This window comes from Alligator mississippiensis, chromosome 11 (assembly GCF_030867095.1).
Source record: "Alligator mississippiensis isolate rAllMis1 chromosome 11, rAllMis1, whole genome shotgun sequence".
NCBI lineage: Eukaryota > Metazoa > Chordata > Crocodylia > Alligatoridae > Alligator > Alligator mississippiensis.
The window spans coordinates 59,903,919-59,910,145 of record NC_081834.1 but is presented as its reverse complement, the minus strand read 5'-3'; the positions used below and the strand labels follow the sequence as shown (position 1 = coordinate 59,910,145).

At 50.0% G+C, this 6,227-nt stretch overlaps 1 non-coding gene across 1 annotated transcript; it reads right to left on the bottom strand.

Moving 5' to 3' along the window:
• Positions 1–223: 223 nt before the first annotated feature.
• Positions 224–305, bottom strand: TRNAS-GCU (transfer RNA serine (anticodon GCU)). Its single transcript has one exon. It is a non-coding gene; the product is annotated as a tRNA-Ser (tRNA).
• Between the last annotated feature and the right edge of the window lie 5,922 nt (positions 306–6,227).

The following is a 6,227-nucleotide window of genomic DNA, read 5'->3' as shown; positions in this document are numbered from 1 at the left end:
TCTGTCCTGGAGTCAGCAATGACTCCCAGATCCCTTTCCACAACCATGTTGGCAAGAGTGGTGATTCCCAGCCTATCGGTGTGCTGCTGGCTCATTTGCCCTGCACTTGTCTGTGTTGAATCCCAGCCTAGTCTCATGTGCCCACCTCTGCAACCTGTCCAGAGCTAGCTGGATCCTGTTCTTCCCCTCCAGCGTGCCCACCTCGCTCCACAAAAGTACCGCACGACAAGGATGGGATTCAAACCCATGCATGCAGTACACAATGGATTAGCAATCCCTCACCTTAACCACTCGGCCACCTTGTCATGCCTGTTACAGCTCTTACCACAAAAAAAAATCTTTCTCAATACCAAAAAACCGCACCCATGCTGGAAGGTCTTGGGCCATTCCTGCAGTATTGAAGTGGCTGAGTCAGATGCTGGATCATGAGAAGGGTTGGCCCTCACCAAACCACTGGTCATCAAAATGTTGGGGGCGGGTGGAAAGAACAGGTGCAGTCAGTGCTTTAATGTTATTCGTGTATGTGGCCCCTCTTATTCCCTTATTGCTCCTTTGAGACTAGGCTTTGGATTTAGCACCAATGGATCCCCCTGCAGCGATTCATGGTGCAATTATTTGTCTCTTTTCTCTTTCTTCCTCAGGGCGCGCTGGACAGGTGCTCTCAAATCCAGCCCAAGCTGATCTTCTCGGGTGAAGCTGTCGTTTACAACGGCAAAGCGCATAACCGCGCGGGGAAACTACCGAGCGTGGTCAAAGATATTTCACTACGTCGCACGTGAACTCTCGCGGAGCTTGTTAGAAACCTCAAGGGTAAACTACGAGGAAATGGAGTCCAGATTCGGCAACATTACTGAACCCTGAAGATCACAGTCCGCTTGAGACCTAAGGGTGTTTATATAAAAGTGATAGCAGCCGGGGCCAAACTCTTTGTCACCCCCGAAGAGCTCACCGGACAGCAAACCATGGCCCGTTGGAGAGAAGATGATTCATAGATTCATAGATTGTAGAGTCGGAAGGGACCACAATGGATCATCGTGTCCGCCCCCCTGCCCCGGCAGGAAAGAGGGCCGAGGTCAGATGACCCCAGCCAGGTGACTATCTAGCCTCCTCTTGAAGACCTCCAAGCTAGGTGACAGCACCACCTCTCTTGGGAGCCCACTCCAAATCCTGGCCGCCCTTACTGTGAAACATTTCTTCCTAACATCTAACCTAAATCCACTCTCAGCTAGTTTACACCCGTTGTTCCTACTCACTCCCTGGGGCGCCTTAGCAAACAGCACTTCCCCTATTCCCCGTTGACGTCCACTAATAAATGTATAGGCGGCCACAAGATCTCCCCTCAGCCGTCTCTTGTGAAGGCTGAAGAGATTCAGCTCTCTCAACCTCCCCTCGTAGGGTCTATCATGAAGGCCACTAATCATGCGAGTGGCCCTCCTCTGGACTTCTCCAGATTCCCCGCGTCCCTCTTGAAGTGCGGCGCCCAAAACTGGACGCAGTACTCCAACTGCGGCCTGAGCAGTGCCGCATAGAGGGGGAGCATCGCCTCCCTTGAGCTATTAGTCATGCACCTGCTCATGCATGACAGAGTGCGATTGGCCTTGTGGATGGCCTCGTTACACTGCCGGCTCCTGTTCATCTTGGAGTCGATTATGACTCCAAGATCCCTCTCTGCCTCCGAGCTGCTGAGAAGGACACTCCACAACCTATAGGTGTGCTGTGGGCCCTCCTTCCCAGGTGGAGTACCTTGCATTTATCTTTATTAAAATTGCATCCTATTTCTCTCTGCCCATTGATCCAACCTGTCCAGGTCGGCCTGAATCTGCTCCCGGCCCTCCGGTGTACTAACTTTCCCCTATAACTTGGTATCATCAGCCAACTTGGAGAGAGTGCTGTCCACACCCTCGTCCAAATCACTGATGAAGATATTAAATAATACCGGTCCGACGACTGAACCCTGCAGGACCCCACTTCCCACCTCCCTCCAGGCCGAGAAGGACCCATCCGCCACCACTCTGGGTGCGGTCCATAGCCGTAGTTTCCTGGTGTAAGCTTCCTTCATATGGAGGCAAAGTTTGGGGAGCACTTCCTGAGGTCAAAGATTTAAACACTGTCAGCCCAACAAGCCTCATCCCACAATGTTTCCGAGTTTGTTGGGGAAGTCTGCGCAAGACCCTTCCAGCTCTGCACAAGTTCGGCAGAAATGCCAGTGTTTCCTCGGAGGTGATTGTAACTCGTGCTGCCTACGGTGGTCTGTATGGAAAGGCTGATGTTTGAAACTTGCCATCTGGCCTGGTTTTACTTCTCCCCAGGGATGCTCGGGTTCAAAAAAAGAGCCATTTGATTTAAGAAAGTACGAAATATCTGGAAATGACCTGTGAGCCTGGACTGGAAAGCTCTTCCTTGTGCATACTCGAATGTACACTCGTCTCTCTTGCACCCCAAATGTCTCTGTGTGACGTTTCGGAGAGAAGGGTGGTGACGAACATCTCGGGGAAATGGCTACAATAATTTACAGCCTTTTACCACCCGTGGGGGATAATGAGGGCCCTGAATGCGCGTGTCCCCTCCGCCCCTTGGTGGGAAGGACACGAGGACTTGCACAGAGGTGACCCCTTTGGTCCCCCCTGCTCCGAAACCCCTCCTGTCCATCACCAACAGCGGCTCATCCACGCGGTATCGTGCTCTTCACGGGAGCCGTCTTGGGTAGGGAATCCCCCCGGGCGGCAGAAAATGGAAGACATTCCCAAGCCGCGCAGGGATCAGAGGGTCAGGCTGGAGCAAAAGGGCCAGCGGGGTGAACGCGGGTGCATGATAAAACACTGCGGGGTGAGACCTGCCACGCGCAGGGCAGAGAAATCCCATTACTGGGGAGGGTTGTTCCTTCCTGGTGCCTGTCCAGGCAGCTGCTCAGCTTGCTGCCAAGTGCCCCCCGCCCCAAGATCCCCCAAACTCCTGGGGCTTTCTAAGCCTTGCCAGGGGAAAGGCCAGACTGGGAATGGGATGACAAGGTGTGTGGGGAGCACAGTGCCCACTTGGTGTTCCCACTGCGCTGCTCCACCACAACCTCTTGTGAAGTGACTACTTTTTGAGGTAGGATGTGTGTTATGTGGGCTGGCCTGGTGTGGGCATGGCAGGTGTGGCTGCTAACATTTCCCCACTTGCCTGGAGCCCAGAGCCCCCAAAAGACATATGTGCCCAGTGCATACACTTGCCCAACTTTCACCATTTGACAGTCTGGCTCCTAGTGAAGTCAGCAGAAGGACAATCAGTGGTTCAGCCCTGATTTACACAAGTAACTCATGACAAGGCTAGGATTTGAACCCACACATACAGAGCCCAAAGGATTAATAGCCTATCGCCTTAACCACTCCGGCACCTTGTCATTAGGTCCTGGAAGCTAATTTTTACCCAGAAGCCAGCCAAAGGTTAGTTGAAGCTTGGTGACTAATTAAAAAGTATGAGAGATGATGAAATGACAGCAAAACTATATTCAATTACTGTTGATTGCTGTAGGCTTTTAAAGCAGCTTGATTATCCTATTGATCTCTGTCTAGTCATTGATAGAAAACGTTTTCTTTTCTTTACTTTAACTTTATAACTTAAATTAGTCGAAGGTGCGACTTGTGTTGAGTTCATACATTTCCTCTGCATGCCTCTTGTGTCTTGTACTGAAACAACACATGTAAATCATTTGAATGAAGCCAAACCTTTGAAAAGACTTAAACTGTATTGTTTTGCAGGCAGAAAGATTGTTGGGTTTTTTTGGCCTTTGGGAAGCAAAGCTGTGTTGCATGGTGATCCTGCAGTGAGGTGTATGAAAGAGAAACGTATGGAGGCTTTTCCTCTAATTTTTAAAAGAAATGATCCAGTCATTCCTATTCCTCATCATAGAAACATTGGCCTTCAGTCTTATCTTTCTGGTGCGTATTTCATGCGTTTGTGGTTACTCCTGCATTTCATGCAAAGGAGAGGAGACGCAAGCTCTACCGAGAGGTAACACAGTCACCGGTTACCTAAGGACTTTGGGAAGCTGAGCTTCGTTCCACCCTCTGCCACAGCCTGCCCTGCTGACCTTGGGCACATCCTTTTGTCCCTCTGTGCCTCAGTGCGCTGACCGTGAGTGGGAATGATCCTTCTCTACCTTACGGGGAAGCTGTGAAGATACATCCACCGTAGGCTGTAAGGCACGTGGGTGCAATGGTAATGGGAGTCAGATGAGCTCCTAACATACAAAAGATAAAATGTTAATCCTTCTGTCCCCAGACTTCTGCTTAAACTGAGTTTTTTCCAAGTTCGTAGTCAATGGCTGGACTCCTCATTTAAAATGTCATTCCAGTGTCCAAGCTCTGTGTTAGTCAAGTATAAACTGGAATGAAAAAACCAAAACAGCTGAGTTTGAACCAGTGGGCTGTAGTCCTGCTACAGGTGTCTAACTGAGATGCTCCTTTGAGATTCAATTCTTGCAAAGCCCGTCCTGCACTTACATACTCCGGTAGTCTCAGTAAGCCTGTGACACTAGTTTTGCGTGATATGGATTTGAATTCTTCTTTTAAGCTCCGGGTGGATGAACACCGCGTGTCGGCAGAGGGCAGCCCTGTGACACCTCGGGGCACGGCAGCAGTGCAGGTAAAATCAAGTCATGGCTCCTGCGGGAAGCTGAGGGAGGATCAGGACTGAGAGATTGGGGAGAGAGTGGCCCTCCTGTGAGAAATGTGCCCCCACCAGTAATTGGGTGTTTCTGTCTTTGATAGATGTCCGGTGTGCGTTCATTCTGGTGCGCAGTTGTTGTCTGGACTCCCCACGTATTTTCCATCAAGGCATTTGGTGCATTGGATGAGGTATATCACATTTCTGGAGGTGCAGCTGTAAGATCCTGGGATGCTGATGGCTCTGTTGTGGGGTGTAGTAATCGTGGGGGCGGTGGAGATGTGGGGGCAGGTTTTGCATTGCTTGTCCTGGCACGGTCTGGACCCTTTTGGTGTGTTCTGGTCTTAAGGAAGTTTGTTTCTGGTGAGGAGGTTGGCGAGGTTCGGTGCTTGTCTGAAGGCTAGGATGGGTGGCTCTGGCAAGATCTTTTTAAGAATAGGGTCTTTTTCTAATATGGGTTGCAATTTTTTGAGGATTTTCCGTACGGGTTCGAGGGAGGGGTGATATGTCATAACCAGCCGTGTGCGATTTGTGGGTGTTTTCCTTCTGTACTGCAGCAGTTCTTCACGTGGTATCCGGGTGGCTCTTTCAAACGTGTGATCTCTCTCTCTGGAGGAGTGTCCTTGCTGGGTGAAAGCCTTTTTAAGATTGGTGAGGTGGCGATCCCGGGTGTGCTCTTCAGTACAGATGCGGTGGGATCTGAGGGCTTGGCTGTATATCACAGGTTTTTTGGTGTGTTTCGGGTGATTGCTGGTTCTGTGCAGATATGTGTGTTGGTCTGTGGGTTTCTTGTATACTGTGGTCTGTATTTTACCCTTCTGGATACTGACCATTGTGTCTAAAAAGGAGATGCTGGTGCTGCAGTATTCTAGGGAAAGTCGGATGGAGGGATGGTGACTGTTGAATTTCTGGTGGAACTCAATTAGAGATTGCAGGTTTTCAGTCCAAATGATGCAGATGTCATCGATCTATCGGAAGTACAGCAAGGGTTTGATGGTGCAGTTCTTGAGGAAGTCTTCTTCCAGGTGGCTCATAAAAAGGTTGTCATACTGTGGGGCCATTTTAGTGCCCATAGCTGTTCCCATCATCTGGAGGAAATGTTGATTATTAAAAGTGAAATTGTTGTGTGTGAGGACGAAGTGTATAAGCTCAGTGATATCTTTGGGTCTGAGGAAGAAGAGAGGCTCTAGTAATATATCTGATAGAGCGGGAGGTTTCATGTCTTTGCCAGTCTGTCTTTTCCCCTGGGGCTCCCTGTAGGATCGTGTGGGTCTATTCATCGGCCTAGAGTAGGTCTGTGGAGGTGTCTGGTTAGTTTTACCTCGTCCTCCCCAAGTGTCAGCGGACATCACATCTTTAACAAGCTGAGCCCCCAACCCCGCACAAAGAGAAACAGAAGCAAACCCGATCCAAGCCCTGGACAGTATTTGTACACAGATTTTACCTGCTCCAAATTCACGCTGGAGCCCAGATCGCTCGGGCTCTGCTCTTGAGCATATTGGTCAGTCTTAAACAAGCGTACAGCACAGCTCTCCAGTGCGTTCGTAACTGGGACATTCGGTTACAACAGGAACTATCCA